The following is a 23,305-nucleotide window of genomic DNA, read 5'->3' on the forward strand; positions in this document are numbered from 1 at the left end:
CCGCCTAATAGAAGAAGGTGAGGTGAGCTATAATAAAGCATAAACCGAAGCAAATCTGGGACAATACTCCAAATTGCCACTTCGACTCAAATTCATAGCTCAGTCGCAAAGGTATTCCACGTGAACGTGAAAACAAGTCTCTAATCGTCGACTCGTACACTCGGGCTTAATAAAACAGCCACGGTGACCAAAATCGGAACTCTAAAAATAATACTTCCAAGAAAATCTGGAAGTTTTCCAGCTCCCCCGCCGCCTGTCGAATAAACTACCACTGATCGAGGGGAGGCATCTTTGACAGAAGTAAACATGTCAATAAAACTGAGCACGCTGGAGGAAAAGCTCGAGAAAAATTCCACCTGTCATGATAATATGCAGGTCTACACAGACTGTTGTCAAAAGATCATCTGAAACCAGACTCCTATATTATATCACCTGCCCATTAATATGCCTGCGAAATTTCTACAGGCTATCACAGAGCAGTATCAGCAGCTTCTGTTTTGTGTTTCAACATAATTAAAAGTGACTCAATTTCAAGGGTAACGCTGACTTTGATTAAAGAAATTAATCAACTTGGTATTAAAAATGTGGGCTTAATTGCACGGGCGAAGCCCACCGCTGTTTGTTGTTTAGGCTATTAGGTTCTCTTTAGTCTTAATTAGGAGGCAAGCCAAACTGTAGTCAACATCAATGAGGCTTCTAAATCTGTTATTTATTTACAAGTGAAGGTTACGGGTATTGATTTTCTATAAAATGACAGTCTTGAAAAATGGACAAAATGGTCTCGAAGCAGTGTGTTTAGTTTGAAAGTGAATGCTCAATATAAATGACACAGACATTGTATCAGCCTGGAGGAAATTATGTCTTTTTCTTCTTCTCTCTACATCTTTTAAATCTTTTAGTTGCACTCTGATGAAATAAAAGCTGAACAGTAATTCATTTCTCAGTAGGATCTGGTTTCGTACCTGGAACAACACCTAATCAAGAGCAGTTCAATAACCTTTGTTGCACATTATCTGCCTTCCCGTCTTCATATCTCCGCAAAATTAAAACTAACTAAAAGAAGTTGGGGGAGAAAAGAACAATTTCCCAGCTGCACAGATTGAGTTTCAAATGAATGAATATCTCAACAAAAGAAGCATAGCGACATAGATTCAAGTGTAAGTGTGTGTTAAAATAAAAACTGTGCCTCACTGAAGGCTTTTCCCATTTTATTTCTATCAGAGCACCTTTATGCGGTTGGTTTATTATTCTCAACAGCTTTTCCCTCTGTAGGCCTGCGGGAACTCATGCACACCAGACTACAGCTTTTATTAATGACTTGTGCTTGCCAAGGTTTAGTACTAACTAGAGCCTGACCAATGCTGGATTTTTAAGGCAGGTGCTGGTAGCAATTTGTAGTGAGTGCAAAATATGAATCTATTAGCCAATAGTCATATAAATATATTTCAGGATGGTGGTACTTATGAGCCTTATCGGTGATGAGGAGTAACCATTCCTCCTAACAAAGCTGTTTCAGTTCATTCAGTTCAGTTCAGCCTCTGTCGTTGTGTCCTTGGGCAAGGACCTTCACCTACCGCCTACTGGTGTTGGCCAGAAGGGCTGATAGCGCGATCAAATTTCTCTTTGAGTGATTTTACAGCTCACTGCAGGTCAAAGAGTTTGGGCTCTGGCTCGGCCCTTTCAAATTTTATTCACATTTTAACGATTCAATTGTTGATTTACTTGCGTGCACTGGGTCACTGTTGCATCAGCAAACCCTTCCAAAGCTTCAGGCCATGAACTGTTGCTCTGACATTCTCCTGTAAAATTTGTAAACATATTTTTTTAAATTAATTGTTTCTTCAATAATTGCAAGACATGATGATGGGATTTGCAGTTCTGGTTTGTGAGAAATGGCAGCATAGTCAGACCCAGTTCAGACTAACCAATCAAAATTGAAGACCAGTTCCAATGGTCTTCAGCTAACTCTTTGACTTGCAGAGATCACCATAATGAGATATTTCAAAGCCCAACATCAAGACAAATATGGGCAGTCCTATATTTTAGGACTGCCCAAAGCTTAAGCAAAGCTTAAGTTGTTTTGGATTGACATTCAAAAGACATTAAACAGTGTTTTTAAAAAACAAATACCTTTAAACTCTGAAACCATTTACCTTGGTTATGTTCCTTGCTTAATGCTGAGGAGGGATATAAAGTTGTAGGAGTAAAAAGACTATTACTAGAAAATGGCTAAACCCTACCCCATCAACAATAGAAAATTGGCATGATGTAATATTGGAAATATTTAAAGCAGAAAAGTTGACATACTGTTGGAAGACGAGTTGTCTTATACTCATTCACAGGTGAAAAATCTCAGGGTTATGTCAGGTTCGGACTCTTCAAGCGTAAGATCTGAAATGGTGACTTCACATGGATAATAATGATTTTTCTTTGTTGTGTTTGCCAATCCAACAGATAAGAGTATCAATGGCGTCTTTAAAAGCAATCCTTCTCCCTGCGGTGTTACTCTTTGAATTAGAACCACCCTGGCGACCGTGGTATACATAAACTTGAAAACTTGTTATACTTTTATGCCTGACATTCACCTTAAATAGAGAATGTTTTTTTTAAAAGATCTGATGCTACTCAAACCAATCATGCTTCACAGATGGCACACTGTTTTGGTGTTGCAGAGCTAAAAAATTAACTTTTGCCTCAACAATTCACCGTGGTACATATTTTTCAAACTTGAAGGCTCCTACAAGCTGTGAGATTTCAGCAACCAATCCACACTGCATGACATGGATCTAATAAACGTGGGCGGGCTATCAGGTTTGATGAATGTAAACTGTATGATGATAATACCTCAGGGCTACGACAAACAGTAGCAATGCCTCCACTATTTATTTCCATGCTACTTCCCCCTTGGCACAAAATTAATAACAACTGGAAGAAATGTCACACAAATAAGGTGCTGTGGTCGAGTAATCCTGTGTCCTGTGTTTTCTTGACTTTAATGTAAAAAGTGCACATGTCAGTCCCGGCTCCAAAGGTTTTGGGACACCATGTACAATGTAATGATCTTCAAATCCCATAAACCCATATTTTATTCACAAAAGAACATAGAAAACTCATAAAATATTTAAAGTGAAACATACTACTATTTCATGAAAAATATTAGCTCTTTCTGAATTTGATGGCAGCAATACGTCTCAAAAAAGTTAACATGGAGTTGGAAAAGTAAGTGATATTAAAAAGAAAAAGCTGGAGCATCTTAGAGGAAGTTTCTCAGAAGAAAAGAAGTGCAGCGGTTCATTCATCTGCAAAAACCTGTCAACAAATTGTGGAACAATTTCAGAACAAGTTAATTTGATGTAAAACTGCAAAGAGTTTGACTATTTCATCTACAGCACATCATAATATCAAAAGTTTGAGAGAATCTGAAGAAATCTGTGTATAAGAGAAAAGGCTGAATATTAGTTTGGGAAATCCACCATCTTTGGATCAGGTGGGTTTAAACAGGACTGTTTAAACTGCATTTAAACAGGTACAACTGTATCATGGAAATCGCTACATGAGCACAGGAACGCTTCCAGAAATTGTCATCTGTCAACAAATGCAAAGAAGAACAAGATCCACAAAGGCCACCATCTTCTTTGGGTCAAAGATCCTTTCAAATGGACTGAGGCAAAGTGGGAAACTTATGTGGTCAGACAAATCGTAATTTGAAATTACCTTTGGAAAACATGCTCTGGACTATAGAAGAGTTTTATAATGGGGACATAATCAGCTTTTGCACACCTGGAAAGGCACCATCAGTGATGAAACGTATATACAGGTTTTAGACCAACATATGTTGGTCTATCTAGATGACGTCTTTTTTGGGGAAAGGGCTTACATATCTCAGCAAGACAGAACTATACTGGATACTGCAGCTATTACAACAGCATGGCTTCATAGTAAAATAGCCCAGGTGCTGAACTAGCCTGCCTGCAGTCCAGACCTTTCACCATTTGAAAACAAAATGGAAAAAATAATATGACAAAGAAGGTCCAGGACTGTTAAGCAGATAAAATTCTATATCAGACAAGAAAGGGACAACATTCATCTTCTAAAATCCTGCAGCTGGTCTCCTCAGCTCCCAGATACTTACCTGATGAAAAATATGAAATCCTTGATAATAAAGTCAAAGTAATGTATATATAAAGTGAAATGAAATGCTTGTAGCGGTGAGACTAGTTCCTCATCCCATCCACTGATATCTCCCTTTTCCCACTGATCCATTGTAACTCTTGCTTTTATTAAAGCTTCAATGACTGAAGTGAAAAGATCTAATAATAATCCTAAAAGCTGGCAATGCAGCCGCGTCGCCACTGAGGACATAACTAATGCGAACTGAACCTCAAATTCACTTCACTCGATTTTATTTTAGCTCAGAATCTTTATTTGCAGATCATGTTGATTTTATCACAGCATTGTGTTCATACAGTCATGTCAAAAGAAAGTTTTCACAGCACTCTATGCGGTCCAGTGGAAAAAGGAAAAAAAAACAAAACACAGAAATTACAAGGCTGGGTAGCAGCAAGGTGGTTGTAATCAAATTGACTTGGTTAACAGATCATCAGGATTGCTGGTCTGGAGCATTCAGATATACATTAGTACAATTCCACAATCGTTCTAGGAGTGGATGTTCCACTAAACTCAACCCAAGGTCAGACCATGAAATGCTTAGAGAAAAGCCAACAAACCCAAAAGCTACATCTGAGGTCTACAAGCCTCAGTTAACATGTTAAATATGAAAATGAATGAAAGAACAATTAGAAAAAGACAAAAGAAGGCTTGTCAGGAGAAAGCGTCTTCTCTCTAAAATGAACATGGCAGCATGGTTTAAGTTTGCAAAGCTGCATCTGAACAAACCACAAGATTCCTGGAACAATGTCCTTTGGAAAGATCAGACCAAAGTGGAGATAATAATGCACAGCGCCACATCTGAAAAATTCAAACTTCAGCAAATCAGCACAAACACCACATACCCACTGTCATGCAGACAGTTGTGAGATGGTGATTAGAGGCTGTTTTGCAGCCAGAGTACCTGTACCTTGAAGTCATTGAAAGAGTTCTAGACTCAAATGTGAAGCCATCTGTCTGGCAGATAAAGCTTAGCATCAAAGTTGGGTCATGCAACAGGACAATGATCCCAAACACAGCAGCAAATAGACAACAGAATGGCTGAGTAAGAATCAAGGTGTTGCTATGTCCCAGTCAAAGGCCAGACCACAACCTGATTGAAATGCTGCAGAAGCAATAGTCAAGTTATTGCTGCTAAAGGTAGTCCCACAAGTTACTGACTCATGGGGAGAACTTGGATTTTCATCAAAGAGTCCTGTAAAACCAGAGGTTTTTACCTTGTTAAAGGTTCAAAACATATCATCATGTTATCACATGAAACGGAAAATAAACTGTTGTTTAACATTTTTCTGTTATGTTTATAGTTTGTTTTTAATGATTGTCAGAAGGTGCAACACTATGGGTTGTAGGATGATATTTAACTCATTTCCTTTTATAAAAGAACGATTGAAAGTTTCAGAGTTTGCTTGGAAACACTCCCTGTGTGACGTTCAACCACTGTTCAAGAGACCTAACCAAAGACATCACCACAGTTATTTAAAACTGGTAATCTTTCATCTAGAGCAGCCCAAATAATCTACACCTAGTTGAAGACATGCCTCAGTGTTTTATTTTGTTTTTTCCAGCAACTAAGGTCAAATTATGGCTGATGGGAAACTTGTATGTGAACTTACTGCTCTCATATTTTATCTATAATTTCTACCCATACTGGTGGCATGGCACCTCTTTGAAGGCCTGCCGCTAAATTGTGTACAGATGTTGACGTCGCCCAGATAATGAAGTCTTTGATGATCCTCTGACTTTTCCTGAGGTTGACATTTGTGGTTTTGAAAGAAATGTCGTGACAACTATGGGATGGATTGCCTTGACATTTGATACAAATATCCATTATGCCCACAGGAAAAATCCTAAAGACTTTTGATCTCCTGACTTTTGATGTAGTACAGCGAGGAGGTCAAAACTTTGTACTTCATGAAATATTATATCAGATTTGTTGCCACAAAAGTTGGCGATCCCCTGTATCTGACATTTAAGGTTTTAAGTGAAATGTCATGATGAATACTGACTAGATTGTCCTAAAAATTGGCACTAAAATTGGTACTCTAACACAATGAATTGTGTAACCCAGGAAATTAAAGACATCACCCTCAGCTACACAGCTCATTTGGGTATTCTTTGCATGGTAAAACACTAATTAAAATGATAAACATTATACCTGCTAAACACCATCTATTAAGATCTTTTACCTGCATTTAAACATTGTCATTATCAGCTGATAATTTTATCAATGTCACAACCTTATTTTCTAACTAGCGGAGCTCTTTTTTTCTCTGACTTGATTTGCTTGTGTGTCTCATGTGTTTTGATAACATGGTATCTGCAGCTCGGCTGATAATTCCCAGCCCTAATTAGGAGGATTGTAGTTTAGCAGATTACAATGCGTGATCCATTACTCGATACTTCCTGCCCTGAGAGTATAATCTTGTCACACCCTGACAGAAACTGAAGTATTCTTATTCTGCTCTCATCAGTCAGCCTTAAGAGAAAAAAAAAAAACAGTTTCTGTTTCCTCGTCTTTAAAAAGATAAAAACCTGCCAGCATCTTTTTCCAAGCAGAAACAATGATTAGTATTCTTTGAAATTCCAAATAAAACAGACCAAGTTCTGTCTTATCTTCTAGGCAGACTTTAAAACACCTCTGACATGTTGTTTTATTCAACTCTTAGTTTGGCAGTCCATCTAGTGGCAACAATCACCTTTACATTTCATATAAGGGAAATTCACAATGAGTCAGTGGTACACGTGCATTTGACTTCTAAGATAACCACTGCCACTGCTACACAACTCTGCTGTCAAAAATTTTATTGCATATTAAAGATAAACAGGAGGAAAAGCCCTGGAGACAAGCTGAAGGATACCAGAAGAAAAAAAGCACAAGCATATTACAATTATAATAGCAATTTTATGTTTCTGCTCATCTATGCAGAAAAGTCTGAATTGCATTAGAGCCGCAATAAACGAATGGTGTCCTTGAATGAAAAAAGGCGACAAAATATCTGTTAACAGCAAAACAAACTGCACGGGAAGGTCCTTCACAGCAGGCAGTAAGAAACTCTTGGATACACTATCTGTTTGGATGGCACCGTGCTACGAATTAGAAGCTACAGATTAACTGTAATCGATGGGCTTAATGCAGTGACCAAACAGAACAAATGTACTGGGCTGTGATCATTCACTGTGCCACACAGGACGCTCTCAATAGGATTAAGAGGTAATGTCAGATATAAAGTTATAGAGAGCCAGTCATATGCCAATGCTGTTCCACTAAATTAGTATTCATCCCATCAAACCTCAGCCCTGGAGCTATTGATCGCTGAATGCCAAGTGCTAAAGGCCAGTCAAATAAAAAGAAGAACTCAAGAAGAGTCTGAATGATCCCTCAAGACTGAAAACGGGAACTTGCACTACCTGGTTTAACCCAAATCTGAACCTGCAGGTCTCATCTCTCTGGGCTCTTGGCTGTGCATTTCAGAAATAAACAACTCCTTACTTCCATTTCAGTAAGTAATCAATTTTACAGAAAATAGCCTTAAATAAAACCAAATCTCATTATAAGGTTACAAATATGATGGATACAGGCTGAAAGTGCAGACTTCCAGCTTGGATTGAAGGGGTTCAATGTAAATATTTTATTAAGTGCTGCGGAATTACAGCCAATCCACTGTTTTCTGGACCTGAAATGTAGCTGTACAATTCACTCATAAGTTGTTGTTTTTGTTTGTTTTTTTAGGTGTGAGCTGTGTATATTATTTATTCATAAATTAAAAACCGGTGAACAGTCTGGAGTTGAGCCATATTTGGATGCTGTGGCTGTAAAACCATAAATGAGATCTTATGGAAGTGACACAGGCCATAATAACAACAACAATAATAGCAACACAAATCAAACAGGGAGGAATATCAACAGATTGGTTCATTGGTTCATCAGATTGGTGAATGAACTCACTGAAAACAACAGCAGTGGATGATCGTGGAATCCTTTCCATGATTTAAAAAAAAAAAAAAAAAAAAAAAAAAAAAAAAGTAAAACCCACAGCATCCAGCTTAGTGGGAAAAAAAACACAACTCCCCAGCAGGTAGATATATCACATCATAATGTAGAGATTACATGGATCTGTGTGGCTTGCAATAGCACGAGGTCATCAGTTTTTATTGATGATGTGACAGGAGACAGATGGATGAATTCTGAAGTGAATAGAGTTACACTTTCTGCTTACACTCGCCCAACAGCAGCAAGGATGCATGGATGGTGTCTCACAGTACAGACTGACAGACTGTGAAGGCTACTAAGGGGTTTCTGAAGGTCAGAATTTCTGCCACGGCTGAGTGAATTACCTCATCTTAACCCGACCCAAAATGAATTTCACTTACTGATGAGAAACTCAAGGCAGAAATACCCACAACAAGAACTGCAGTACAGGCCTGGTAAAGCACCACAAAAGAGAAAACCTTGGCTTCTGACTTCAGACATATCTGCAAAGCATTCCTCTCAAAGTATTAAGCATTAATAAGTAAGTAAATAAATAAATATAGTAATAAGAGTTAATATTTATTGAAAACTATTTTCATTTGCAGGGTTGCTTTTTGACTCCCCAAAAATAGGGGTGGTGCATTAAAAATAATTCTAATACCTCAAAATGGCAAAGAATTTCTTTAATTGTTTGCGTACTTTATACTTTATGCTAATTAATGAATAATTAATAGCTACAAAAAACAATTGTACCAGCATCTAAAAAAATAGGTGGACATAACTGTATATGCTTATTTTGAATTCAGCCATGTGGAGAAATGATAGCCACACGTCTGAACTAATCACAGATAATAAGCTGGATGCTCTTCTTGATTTTCTTGTTTCTCACTTTCCGTCTGTCAGGCTCGGAAAAGGCAGCATTTCTGCTTATTTCTATGTCTTTTTCTTTATGTGATAGAGTTATAGCCGAGCATACACCTCCAGGGTTAAAAAACAGAGCCGACACAGATATGACAAACACTGCAATCTTGAAGCCCGCCGCTTGAGGCTGCAACTTGCTGACCAAGCCAGTTACCCATTTTAAAATTTAATTGAGCTAGGTCCTTCAAACGTGTTTGGTAAATATCTGCTGCTATGACTATTTCATTTTCATTTTTTCATTTCATTTATTTATTCATTTTCAGGCACAACAAATACCTATATTGAACATAAAATACACAAAACAAAAAACAAAACTTGCCTGAAAAAGGAGTGGGACGAAGAAAACTTATTAAATCCCACCCCTATACTCACTCATCAACAAAAAAAACCAATAAACTTCCCGCAGCTACGCCCATCATTGCATACAGACCCATCAACAGCCCCGGGCAGATACAAGCATCTAAGTGGCAGCTCGCAACCAACAATTAGAGCCTTCATAACTGAATACAGAATATATAAATTATAAATTGCATTACCACAGGTAACAGGCAGTAATAACTACAAGTAACAGACACACATACATATACATACATATATATCTACACACACAAGTACATATATGTACATACATACGCACACTTTATTTTTTATTTTGGAATCCATACCAGCAATGGTAAGAGGACAGACATTACAGAGCACACTAAAACCCATCATTGAGTATACTGTGACCAGACCAACTGTTTGTAGAGAAATTTAAATCTATGAATATTTTTGCATTGTTTCAATTGTAAACTCAGACTGTTCCAGATTTTCACACCACATACAGACACACAAAAGCCTTTACGGGTTGTTCGAGTTCTGGGTAATTTGAATTCTCCAAAGCCTCTCACATTATAAACCTTTTCTCGAATTTCAAATCTAGTTTGTAAATTTGCCGGTAAAAGTTTAGTAAAAGCTTTATACAAAATTATGGATGTATTGTAATTAACCAGATCCTGGAATTCAAGTAACTTTGCCTGAAGAAAGAATTTGTGAGTATGATCTAGATAACCAGCCTTGTGAATAATACGCAGTGCTCGTTTCTGTACTGTGACTAATGGATTAGTTGTATTTTTATATGTGTTTCCCCACACTTCCACACAATATGTAAGATATGGAAGAACCAGGGTACAGTACAGAGTACGAAGTGCATCTTTATCAAGGAATTGTTTCACTTTGTTCAAAACTGCGAGGCTTCTGGAAATTTTGGTTTTTATGTGTCTGACGTGGGGTTTCCATGAAATTTTGTTATCAATTATAACTCCCAAAAATTTGTTTTCACTCACATTATCAATTGGTACACCTTCAATGATAATTGGTAATTCTATATTATATTTTAAATGACCAAAAAACATTGCTTTAGTTTTATTTATATTTAATGATAATTTATTTATGTCCATCCATTTTTTAATTAATTTTAGCTCCCTGTTTACAGTCATTACAAGATCAGTATAATCATCGCTACTGAAAAATATGTTGGTGTCATCTGCGAACAGTATGAGTTTAAGTACTTGAGAAACATCAAAAATATCATTTATGTATACATTGAAAAGTTTTGGTCCCAACACTGACCCTTGGGGAACACCACATGTAATACCAAGTTTCTCTGAATGGTAATGCCCTATGCTAACATATTGTTCCCGACCTGTTAGGTAACTTTTTAACCAGTTACCAGCTTTCCCTCGAATACCATATCTTTCCAATTTATCCAGTAAAATTGAGTGATTGATTGTGTCGAAGGCCTTTTTGAGGTCAACAAAAATACCAACTGCATATTTATTTTTATCCAGTGTATCAGTAATTTCTTCTACTGCCTCAATTATCGCCATTGAAGTGGTTCTTTGCGTTCTGAAACCATACTGACCAACATTTATTATTTGATGTTTTTCAAGGAATTTTTCTAATCTTGAATTAAAAAGTTTTTCTAGAATTTTTGAGAATTGAGGCAGTAGAGAAATAGGCCTATAATTGGTAAAACTGTGTTTGTCATTACTTTTATATAGTGGTATTACTTTCGCAATTTTCATTTTTTTTGGAAAACAACCGGACTGAAATGATAAATTACAGATATATGTTAAGGGACTAGCAATATTCAGAATAACCTGTTTAACTACAGACATATTTATGTCATGATAATCCATTGAAGACTTACTTTTACATTTTAATGTGATATTTATTACTTCTTGCTCATTTGTAGCTGAGAGGAACAGTGAAAAGGGATTTGATTTTATATTACTGATATTTTCATTTTTATGACACGGGATGTCCGCTGCTAGTTCAGGGCCAACATTTATGAAGAATTTATTGAACCCATCGACAATATTACTCATGTTGTGATTTTCACCATTTGCATCAGTAAAATATTCAGGATATGATGTTCCAGAAGATCCTTGTTTAATTAAGTTGTTTAACACATCCCAAGTTCCTTTTATATTGTTTTTATTTTCATATAATCTTCTTCTATAATAAAGTTGTTTGCTCGTTCTTATAATATCAGTCAATTTATTTCTATATGCTTTATATCTTTGTTCCACTTCTTTTGTTTTTACTTTGATAAACTGTTTATACAGATTGTTTTTCTTTTTGCAAGCATTAATAATTCCTTTTGTGAGCCAAGGACTTTTTATCTTTTTTTTCTTTGTCATGTGTTCGTTTACAGGACAATGTTTATTGTACCACATAGTAAAAATATCTAGAAAATTATCATAAGCCTTGTCCACATCTGACTCTTCATACACCGAACTCCAATCTTGTTGTGCTAAATTGAAATTGAAGGCATGAATTGCTTCTTCATTTATTGTTCGCTTTGCTATCATGATCTTGGTATCTATTTTTTTTAAATCACAGTCACACAAAGTAAAAACTGGTAAGTGGTCAGTTATATCACAGACAAGCAGACCACTATTAATTTGGAAATCCATGACATTAGTAAAAATGTTGTCAATAATAGTGGCGCTATGTGAAGTTATTCTGCTTGGCTTTGTTATTGTTGGATATAGTGATAAGCTGTACATTGTGTCAGTAAAGTCATCAATGGCTTTTAACCTTGTTGGATTTAGCAAATCAATGTTAAAATCACCACAGATAAATAGTAATTTTTGGTTCACCGAAGCAAACGTTTTTTCTATCCATTCATTAAAAGTGTCAATACTTGAACTGGGTGTCCGATATATACAACTTATTATAACATTTCTCTTTTTTTCATTCATAATCTCAATAGTCAAACATTCCAAAATTCCATCAATAGCCATAGACATAGTTGTTACAACATTATATTTTATAGAGTTATGAACATATATAGCAACCCCGCCGCCCGCCTTATTTAATCTATTCATGTATTTTAAATCATATCCATTCAAACAAAAATCTATTCCTTTATCGACATTGAACCAAGTTTCAGTGATGGCTATAACACTAAAGGGGCGAGAAAATTGTTGCAAATAGTCCTTAATGAAATCAAAATTAGAGTACATACTTCTGCTGTTAAAGTGAATTAATGAGAGCTTCCCGTCTAGGTTAATTCCTTTTTCATATTGTTCCTGAGTGAAATAATTACAATTTTTAACAAAAGAAGAGAGAAAGTTACTTTCAGAATCTATTTCTGGATCTATTATATTATGCTCCTTATATTCACAATCTAGATCAATTACTTTCTGTTGAAGAACTAATTTCAACGTGTCCATGTCATTTCCTGGTGTAATTGATACATTGGTGTCAGTTATACTTGTCCAGATCCTCCATGTTCCTCACTATCAGTACTTTTGCCTCTTCTGGTGTCCCGTTTAGCTTAATGAAAATCTTACAGTTTGTTACCCATGTATGTTGTATTTTACCGTTCTTCTTCAGTTGCCTTGCCTTCCTCGCGATGTCTGCGTTTTTTCGTGTCAGATGCTCATTAATGAAAACGTCCGTGCCTTTCAGTTTGCGTCCTTGTTTCAGCAGTGCGACCTTGTTCTTCCGATTGACAAATCTCATAATGATGGCCGGCAGTCTGTCACTCCTCCTGGGCAGTGAGTGACATGCTTCTATGTGCTCCAGGTCCATCTCTATCCCCTTGCTTTGGAGGAAGGACGCCACCTGTTGCTCTACCGAGCGGGTCTCCTCGTCGCTGGGCTCCCCGACGTTCCCGGCCACCGCGCGCGCATACGAGCGCGGCTTGATTTTAATACCGCTGATGACCACGTCGTTCGTACGGGTGTACTGCTCCAGCTCATCCACCCGCCGCTCGAGATCCATGATCCGTCTGTCCTTCTCGGCATTTTGGAGGCGTAGCTGTTTTACCTCCTCCAGAAGCCCCAGAAGCAGCTCCTGCTGTGCCCTGACTGCGGCCACGTCTCCGCACAGCGCTCCGAGGGAGGTTTTAATGTCCTCAACCTCCTCTGGTGTTGGGCCTTTCTTGGGTGGCATACTGAAGCGAGAGCACGAGGCGGCCACCACGAGGGACCCGGAAGCGGAATTTCTGATGATGGCGCCTGGCTAGGCCTGCTGGCTGATGGTGGAGCCTGGCTGTGGCCTGCTGGCTGATGGTGGAGCCTGCATATGAACAATCAGGGCTCGCAAAATCGCTAGCCCGACGTCCCGGGGCTAGCGATTTTTCCAGTCGGGCTACCAAAATCTATCTCTGCCCTGCCCGTCGGGCTATCATAGGAAGGAAAAATATATGTCAATGCTTTTGCATTCTTTCGGAAATGTAGCTGGGTAATTATGTCATTGGCATCGATGAGCCACTGTCAATATGTGACATATTGAAATCGTGTTTGAATTTGCGCTTGTTTTTTGCTTTCACTTTGCAATCGCGTGAACTGTGTATAGAGAGCGACAGCACTGATTGGTGAGTGACGATCATTTGCGCACGAATTCCTCTGACATCGTCTTATCAATCGTTAGCTTACTATGCAAACATGACAAGTGAAATCTCCCGCAGCTTAAACATATGAGAGGTTGATCGCGCAGAGAATCGCTGACCGTTATGTGTGTGTGTGTGTGTGTGTGTAAAAGCAGCAGGATATATATTTTAGTTCTGCTGAGCCAAATAAGAGAGGTCAGGGTGAAGAAGTGACAGCCAAAGAAAAGCTTACCACAAAACGGAAAAGTTATGACAAATCAGACTATAAGGCAAAAAGAAAGTGCAGCTTGGGAAAAGGAGGGAGGGATGTGTATTTCTAGGGAAGAATGGACTCAGATGTGGGAATGGCAATGGAGGAGTACTTCCTCCAAAAGCTGGAGGGAGTTCGGATGGAAAACTCTGATAAGGTTCTTTATCACTCCTTGTCAAAAGGCTCACTATGATGGGAATCCTCCCGTGTGCTGGCGAAACTGTGGATACCAAGGAGCCCATCACACCCATATTATGTGGGACTGTCCTGTGCTACGGACTTACTGGAAAGACATTCATGGTATATTACAAGGCATTTTTAACTGTACATTCCCTCAGGATATGAAGACAATTTTTTTTGGCTGTATACCGCAGAACTGGTCCAAAAATGACATATGTCTGTTAAGAGCTTTATTGGTTGCAAGTAAGAAATGTATAACAAAGAAATGGTCCTCGCAAGACATACCGACTTTGTCATTATGGTGGGAAATTACGTTAGAGATATATAGGATGGAGGAAGTAACAGCTCATGTTAATGACAGGATGGCCTGGTTCCATCTGTGCTGGGATAAGTGGGTCCAATACGTTAATACCTATAAACCGAATTTTCTCTTTAAAGCTTGAAACCACCAATTTAGTTAATTGTTTACTCCCGACAGAGCTTTCTCCTTTTATTTTATATATATATATATATAATTTTTTTTCCTTTCTCTTTCTTTCTGTCTTTCTTTCTTCTCGTTTTGTTTCGTTTTTCTCTTGTAAACTGTGTTAATTAATGCCTGTAATCATCTTTATGAGGTAATATTGTAGAAATAAAGAATATATAAAAAAAAAAAAAAAGAAAGTGCAGCTTTATGGTTTCATGGGCAAAAGAATTTCTGTGGCTGCAATATGACGAGCTAAATAACCAGGGCTGCACATAAGTGGTCCGCAGGTGCGCATTCGCTGTCAAAATAAAAAGAGTGCACAAGATAAGAAGTTGCAACGCATGTTTGGGTACATAAGATTTTCTGGAGGAAGACAGACATTTGTTTAGAACTCTTAAAGATGTCGAAGAAGCTCCTTTAAGCAATTACTTTGGTGTTCCTCCACCTACAAAGAAATATCAGGAGTCCGAACCACAAAAGAAGCGCGTATTCTCAGAAAAGTGGTTGCAGGAGGTGAGCTGGCTTCAAACAAATGATGAACGCACAGAGATGTGGTGCGGAATGTGCCGTGAAAATCCCACTCTAGCGAACAAAAACAGCTTTTTATATGGACGCAAACGCGCGTTGCAACTTCTTATCTGGTGCGCGTCTTTTATTTTGACAGCGAATGCGCACATGCGGACCACTTATGTGGGCGATCGTGGCTCAAGAATTGGGAGTTCGCCTCGTAATCGGAAGGTTGCCGGTTCGAGCCCCGGCTTGGACAGTCTCGGTCGTTGTGTCCTTGGGCAAGACACTTCACCCGTTGCCTACTGGTGGTGGTCAGAGGGCCCGGTGGCGCCAGTGTCCGGCAGCCTTGCCTCTGTCAGTGCGCCCCAGGGTGGCTGTGGCTACAATGTAGCTGCCATCACCAGTGTGTGAATGTGTGTGTGAATGGGTGGATGACTGGATATGTAAAGCGCTTTGGGGTCCTTAGGGACGAGTAAAAGCGCTATATAAATACAGGCCATTTAGCATTTACCATGTGCACCTGTGTAAATAACATAATGTTCTGCCGGGTGTGTTGTTGGTTTTCCCTCGATTTCTGAGTCGACAAGCGCCTTTGTTACTGGGACCAGTAATTTTAAGAAAGGCCCCCATTAGAACCCATGAGAAATGCAAGAAATGCATTGCTCAGTCTGCAATATCTTTCCCAGAACAAATACCAATTGCAAATAACATACTAAAAATAAACCTGAAAATCAGTTTAGAACAGCGTACTATGTTGCAAAGAGTGAACTACCACTGGCACAATTTAGCAGTCTTTACAAACTTCAAAAAGCAAATGGCCTCGATCTTGGTTCCACTTGCCTCTTACCCGTGACTTCAGTGGAAATTTCAAATTCAGGATCTGACACAGACTGATTCATGTCCTACACAGTTCTTACAAGTTCATAGAAATTTCTGTTTTCAATTAGAACCAAGTATTTGAGTTGATGATTGTAATTTTTATACAATGTTGTAATTTGTGTTTCAACAATTTTTTGATTAATGTTTTGTTTCCGTTACAATATTATACGGAAACAAAACAGGAAACAAAACATCAATCAAAAAATTGCTCTCTTTTTTTATTCGGGCTACTTAAATTTATTTTGGGCTACCAAAAACTGAAGAGTCCCTGCCCGAAGGGCTACCAGGGATTTTGAAATTTTGCGAGCCCTGAACAAGTTAGCATACAATAATGGATCCCCCGAATTTACAGATGTCTGATCTATGACCACAGATTTGGAGGCCTGTAGAAATCACAATTCTCCATGTAGGGGACTGCTGTTTCATTCACAGCAAACCACGTGGCATTTAAAAAAAAATAGAATTTAAATCAGGTGAATGCTTTCAGATATTAAAGCCTGAATATGGAGAAGAACACATTTTCATCCAGCTTCAGTGTGAAGTTCCCCGGGTATCACTGTGTACCAAATTCAAATGAACATTTTTAGAAATAGCAAGTCTGTTAATATTATATCCAAAATTTTTGAAGAGGTTCTCTCTCATTTTCATTTCTATTGAAATATCTTTTACCACTAAAATAATAACAATGGGGGCCTGATATTCTGTATTTATCCTATTAAGAGGTGTATCTTTCCCTGAGAATTTTTTCATCAGGCTAATCTTAGATGGTCATGTGGGAGACATTTGAAGAGCTGATTTTCTGTTTTACATTTACAGGTTTTTATGTTAATCTTTTGCACACATACACCTTTTCATAAAGTGGTGAAACCTTACTCATCTTTTACTTTTTGAATAATCTATATCTGTGGGATCTGGGATGATCTTTTTTGTAGCCAGTCATGTTACTAATTAACTAATTTGGCTGTTAAAAAAAAATGGAACCAAGTATACATTTTATTAGGCATTACACAGCTTTTCCAGTGTTTCATTGCCCTTTTCCCAACTTTCTGACATGTATGTTACATTGATATGGTGGCTTATCATTTCAGTAAGATAATATCTCCAGGAAAGTCACATGGCTTCCCAGTCTTGTGTGAAAGAACTTGACTGGTCCGCTCAGAGGCCTAAACTCAGGTCCATCCATCACCTTTAGATCGACCGAAACATCAATGCCATGTAGTCCAACAACAGCATCCTACCCTACAGATGCTCATGAGGCTTAAATGGAGCAAATCTATCTCATTTAATAAGATGCTCATGTTTTGTCAAACAGCCACATAGCGAGTGACATCTCCTGCCAAACTCATAAGAAGCCACCATGCAAAAAGGAGACAGTTAATGAGCAGCAGCTCTCATCTGCATTGTTTTAATGATCGTGTTTAATATCAGGGAACTCGACTACTAAAACAGCACATGCCAATCACTGTGGCTCAGGTTTAAACCGGGACCTTGTACTTGAATAGTGATGACTCCCGGCCCTCCAACACTCTGCATGTATTATCTCTGCTTGCCTGTGATCAAATCCCAGGGAGGCAGTTTTCTTTACTGGCTCTTCTGAATTACATTTCCCTCGCCCCATCATCTTCGACTGGCAAGACAGAATGTGTTACAAACTGCTTGTACTTGGAATAAATCTAGAAAAAGTAACAAACAACAACAATGACGAATCAGCAGCAGAGAGGGTACTTGAGAAATATATTAATAAAAGTGAAAACAGCACAGACTCCGCATTATTTTCTGATATATTTTGCAGTCGGGGAGCTTGTTTTATATTTTATGGCTACACCACAGCCATTTTTTCCTGGTATCAAAGCACAACACACATCAAAACCACCGACTGGTGTCTTAAAAAGCATGCTAGAGTTAGACTGCATGTTCAGCTAGAACTAATATCTTCGAATTCACAACAGGATGTTGTACGTTTAAGTGGCAGGATCTGTGATTTGTGTGGCCTCATTAGACTTCCCCGTGTTGTGGACGCCTCAACGCGGAAAAGTAATACTGGAGGAGGAGGAGAAGTAGTACAGCTACACATCTCGATGATTACACACAGGAGAAGCATCTCAGCCATCTCCGGGTGTCATGTGGATACACACAGCTCTGACATTATAAAATTCATTCTTCAGAAACTGCAAGCCAAGTGTGACAGCAGCCAGAATGTGACAGTAAACAGTCTGAACTCTGAAGCCATCTGCCCCTCTGGGTCTGAGCTCCCGTTGCAGCTGGACCTCACAGTCACAGTACTGAGGAAGTATCATTAATATATAACAGCAGAAGCAGGTGGATGCTTAGTGACCTCAAAAACACAGACCAGAATTAGCAGAGACTGAATACCTACAAGAAACCTGCAGTTACTGCTGATACCCACCACATATCGGTCGTTTATTACTTAAAACAATCTTTAATCTCAAGCAGCAGATAGCTGAGTTTCACTTTTTTTGCAATTTAAAGAGAATCCCTTTAAGTTTTCAGGGACAAAGGAAGAACAGTACGACTCTAATATCAATCAGCAGGTTCCAACCAGGTGAGGAAAGACAAAAACTAAACCCAGCCAGAGAAAATTCTTTTTAATCTTATATTGTTCTGCATGAAAAACTACTAAAAGAAAAATATAAAACGGCAGATGATGGGGGGGGGGGGGGGAACACTCTCTGGCTGAACGACTCTTGGAAGTGCGATGAGCCAATTCAAACCTCTGATACAATGGATCAAAAAGCCTTTAAAAGCTTTTCATGACCTGAATATTCTGGGCTGCAGTAACAGCAACTAAATTTTAATGCAAGGCGGGTTAGAGGAAATATAATCTTATCATTACCTGAATCGAAGTTCTTAGGTTAAGATATGATCTGGAATGATGCATCCAAATATCAGGAGGTGAGTGAAGGTAGTGAAAATGGACATAAGCACAGCTTTTAATGTCACATAATTTATTAGCTTTTCAACCACAGTTGCAATTTACAGTTAATTACAGCTACTTTCACCTGCTCCCTTATTCACAAGAGGTCACCACAGCCTGTTGGGTGAATGTGTAAACCACTGCACTATGAAGTCACTAAGAGTTAATCACAGCACTGTGCTGTAATAATTGCTGAAACGAAGCAGTAATTATCTGTTTTTAGCTTCATGTGTGCATTCTTTTTTCAAAAGCTGGCTATGAACTCGGACTCAGTTAGAAATGATTAAGAAACAAGCAGGCTTCGATGTTCACGTAATTAAGGTGGGTGAATAGGGCTGTGCGATATGACCAAAATCTCATATCCCGATATAAGAATTCTATCGTCCGATAACGATATAAAAATCACAAAAATGTAACATTTTCTGTAAATTCTGTGCATCTCGGGCAGCTCGTCTTGCGGGAAATGTTTCCAGCTGCGCGTCATGTAGCTGGAGTCGAGTGTTTTAACCGATGCATGAAACGATACATTTTTAGACATAAGTTGTAACAGCCGCCGTTTTCTTTGTGAGTATTTATTACACTGCGTGCTGCGGGGAAAAGCCTGTTCTAACGTTTGAGTCTAAGGTTTATTTTTTAGCACCTGGCGGCTCTTTTTTAATTCTCATCCGTAAATAATCTGCTTTTTCACGTGATTCAGTTTATTTTGAAAAGTCTCAACAGGATCTTGAGCTTTATTGTGAAAGGTTTATGTGGAACATAAACAAGCAGACACGCGATGCTGTTACCGTCGTTGTTGCTAACCACAACGCATAAAAACAGGCGCTTGTCCGTCAGTAGTGTGGTTATATTAAATATAAAAGAAAGAGAGAACTTTAAGAAATTAATATAACCACTACAGTGACCATCAAAACGGTGAAAAAAATATTGCCGTAAACAGTTTATTTTGCGACACCACGAAACAAACGATAGCGTAATCGTCATCCGATATCGTTATATCGAACAGCCCTATGGGTGAATATAACACTTAATAGGACAGACCCTCCTGATGAAGGGTTGTAACATGCAAACTTCAGTCCCATGTGTATGAATAAGAGGGCATCCACTGTAAGCAACAACTGTGGCATGAATTTCAGCCAGGGTACTTTGTTTCCTGTGTTTCTCTACAGCAATGTTTCCCCTGGTGACACATTAAGCTACTCTAGGGGAATAACACTGAGTGAAACTAAGTTAAATATCTACGATTTATCATTTATGTAGGGAAAATTAAATAACTGAGTTTGGGAAAGCTATTGTGTGAACTTTTGCCTCGGAGAAATGTAATTTGGGTCCTTCTTTACTGTTAATAACTGATATATTTTGTGGGGGCTGAAGGGCACGAACATTTGAAGGTGGCATTGGCAGGAAAAGATTTGCGAAACATTCATCCAAAGCGCTCTGAAGGACTATCTTCTTGTTTGATATGAGAGACAGCGGCATGGCTACGAAAGCAAACCTCGCCATAATATGCTTCTGCACCTCAGACAAATCCTCCACCAGGCAGAAGAAGTCAAAATTAATTACATTAAACTCCAACTGCAACACAGTGACACATTAATGAATCAATAATTATGATCGAGTAATATAATGTGGACGATTAAACAAGGATGTTTTCCTTTAGGTATATTTTTATTCTTTTTTTTTTCCTCTTACTTCAGTAAGATTAAAATTGGTATTTATAATCTCACCAACATATGTTGGTAGATTGTAGATTGCTGCCAATGAATGCTGTTTTTTTAACCCTCCCCATTCAAGTGCATAACTGTAGCTATAGTGGCCACTCTAGGACAAACAAAAATATCTGCCATTTATTTCAGAGTGTAGGCTACCAGCCTGCTGTTTACCTCAGCTGTTAATATGTGTTCATGTCTTTGCTCTAGATGAGCTTGTAAAACTTTGTGAAAGGAGCACGATATGAGTCAGTGAGGCTCACTTCGGTCTAATAAGAGCGACACTGATGTGAGTCGTTCAGGAACTTCCTGAACTTTTCTGCAGGTAAGAACCATGGTTTTTGCCTCTGTTAGCTCTTAGTTGGCTGCTGGATCTAACACTGTTAAACTTGGACACTTGGTGAATAAACTCTCATAAGATGTGAAAAAGTAATCAAATTGTTTATCAGAGGGAGGCCTAACATTAGCTGGAATAATGTTAGCTTATAACCAGCTCTTATTTCTGTTTAGCCAGCTCACAGCTGGAGACAGAGGGGTTGCATGCCTAATCTGCTGACAATATAAGGAATAAATAAGCATGTGCAGTATGCAGGTTTTTGTGTGTTAGAGCCATGACTTCAGTTCAGGAGAATAGGCTTGAGGTGAGGAGGAAGATGATGATATTTTATCTAGATGCCTCTGGCTGTGTCTCTGTGCTTAGCATTTTCCCTTTTTTGGAGAAGGGGACCCCTTCAGAGACAATAAAACATGCCTATGATCCTTCATATTGTAAATATCAAAGTGCAGACCTTGAGTAGCATTGAAGGGACCATTAATGCTACTCATGCTACCATGAAGGGAATTGGTCTCTATGGCACATAAATGCATATGAATTCTCTTCTGCTCCGCCTTGGGCATGCTATGTATCTGGCTGGTGACATAAGTAAAAAACGTGATTAGGCAGAATGGCGATGTCCACTGCAGCCATTCAGTCCATTTTCAGACTCTTTTTGGTTGCCAATTTTCACAAATTGCCAACAATGTATCAAAACTGCCCCCCCCCCCCCATATGTCTCTCCCTGGTTTCCACGTGTCACCCCATTGATAAAATCTGTTTGTGCCACCAGAAAATCATCATCTACCCAAAACACTTAAAACACACGAAATGAAATCTAAGAAGAAGAAAAAAATTGCCAAACTTTCTACGCAAAGTTCAAAGTAAGAAACTTCATATTTCCAAGGTCCTTCATCTGGATATGCTAACATCTTTAGATATCTTGTAGTGTTGCCACTTAATAAAAGACAGCTGATACAGATACCGGGATATAAGTGGCTCCCATTGATTTACAGGATCTAGTTTTTGACCGGTGATCTGTCCACAGCTGTTAAACAAGCAGATGCTTTAATATTAGCGGGAGCTTCAAAGCATTGGTTTTAGACTCCATCCTATCATTTTAATAAATCAAACAACGCGATGACGGGCAACTGTAACCCCGAAAAGCCAGAAATGAGCGTGACGCAGAGCAGCAGCAGCACCAGCAGCAGCACTTTGTGACAACAGACTGACCGGACAGCCGAAGCTACAGGCACATATCAAACATCGTCTCTGCTTTAAACCTCATTAGCAGGTCAAACGGCGCCGGGTTGAACCCAAACGAAACGGGAAAAGCCACACTGTCATCTTACCTGTTCCTTGTCATGTACCTTCACGCCGTCAGCAGCATCCTTCAGGGCGCAGACATCTTGGATTACTGAACATCGCGGGCTGTTTGCGCCTGCTCATCACGGCACTGCCACCTGCTGGACGGGAGGAGCTGTAACAGCTGGGGAAACCGGAAAGACTGTTTTGCTCAAGGACACTTCAGCAAAGTCAACGCAATCTCCCTTATTTATTGCACATCCAGCATTAGGTGGTACGTGGTTATCGATACTGACACTTAATTTTTAAATGTAGTCAATTATTCAAACAAAACATCAAATTTTGAGTCCCTGTATACCAGCTTTCTCTAAAAAACTCAAAGCAGCTCACCTGGCCACAATGACTATGCCACATTCACTCACTTAAATTACTGTTTTGTTCCCATAATGACATGATAGCATCACAAAGCTGCTGCAGATTTGTCGGCTGTACATTCTTGATTTGAATCTCCTCTTCCACAATATCCCAAAGGTGCTCTATTGGATTTAGATCTGTTGACTGTGGAGGCCATTTGAGTACATGTTTTTAAAAAAAGAAAAAAAAACAGTTTGAGATTATTTTGGCTTTGTACCTTAGCACATTATCCTCCCGCACACAACCATCAGAAGATGTTTGCAAAGCAATGAAGATGGTACCAAGGAACCCAAAGTGTGTCAAGAAAACATCCCCCACTACAGCCAGTTAATGGCAAATTCTGGTACTAACAAGTAAATGTCAGCAGAAATCGAGACAGTCCATGTTTTTTCCCCCCCCAATCT

At 38.8% G+C, this 23,305-nt stretch overlaps 1 protein-coding gene across 1 annotated transcript in view; it reads right to left on the reverse strand.

The window, feature by feature from the left end:
* Window positions 1-22,647, reverse strand: part of mrpl11 (mitochondrial ribosomal protein L11) — a 66,874-nt gene extending 44,227 nt beyond the window's left edge. The window contains exon 1 of the mRNA XM_080901928.1: window positions 22,535-22,647. The gene's annotated coding sequence lies outside the window, so the exon portion shown is untranslated. The remainder of the gene's footprint in view (window positions 1-22,534) is intronic.
* Window positions 22,648-23,305: the final 658 nt, after the last annotated feature.

The sequence above is a fragment of the Rhamphochromis sp. 'chilingali' genome (assembly GCF_963969265.1).
Source record: "Rhamphochromis sp. 'chilingali' genome assembly, chromosome: 13".
In the NCBI taxonomy this organism is placed as follows: domain Eukaryota; kingdom Metazoa; phylum Chordata; class Actinopteri; order Cichliformes; family Cichlidae; genus Rhamphochromis; species Rhamphochromis sp. 'chilingali'.